Raw genomic sequence first — 535 nt, 5'->3', positions numbered from 1 at the left:
CTCGAAAAATGAACGGGCCAATGGGATTGATGAAAACCGGAGGTTTATTTGAATCATTCGATCGAGTCGATGGGCGCTTGAATTCATCAAGCGGGTTTTCGAGGGGGGTGGGAACATATTTGTGTCACGTGTGTTCAATTATTGGGTCCATAAATTGCTTAAAAAGCGAAAAAATAATCATATACCCTTAAGGGTATATGATTGTTGTTCGATAAGCACAGGCATTTCCGCATCAGACGCGAATATTATAGAATAGCAAGCACATATAGAATTTTAATGTTATTTACCTCCCTCAAGGAATGATTCTTTTCATTCTAGAAAGAAAAATAAATGCTAATGATTAAGAAAAATTCAAGTCACACAAATTAAACCTTTCCAACACTCTCTTATTTATATCTTTAATGCCAGCAAGTAAATTCTGTCGTCCTAACTTTTCCCTCCAGTATACTTATCAGGATTATTTATACACATTGTACTTTGATAACAACTTCCCTTATTTTTATGAATCTTATTTTCTGTACAGAATCCAATTAAA

The sequence above is a fragment of the Ischnura elegans genome, chromosome 5 (genome assembly GCF_921293095.1).
Source record: "Ischnura elegans chromosome 5, ioIscEleg1.1, whole genome shotgun sequence".
NCBI lineage: Eukaryota > Metazoa > Arthropoda > Insecta > Odonata > Coenagrionidae > Ischnura > Ischnura elegans.
The sequence above is the reverse complement of the archived record's forward strand: the minus strand, read 5'-3'. Positions refer to the sequence as shown.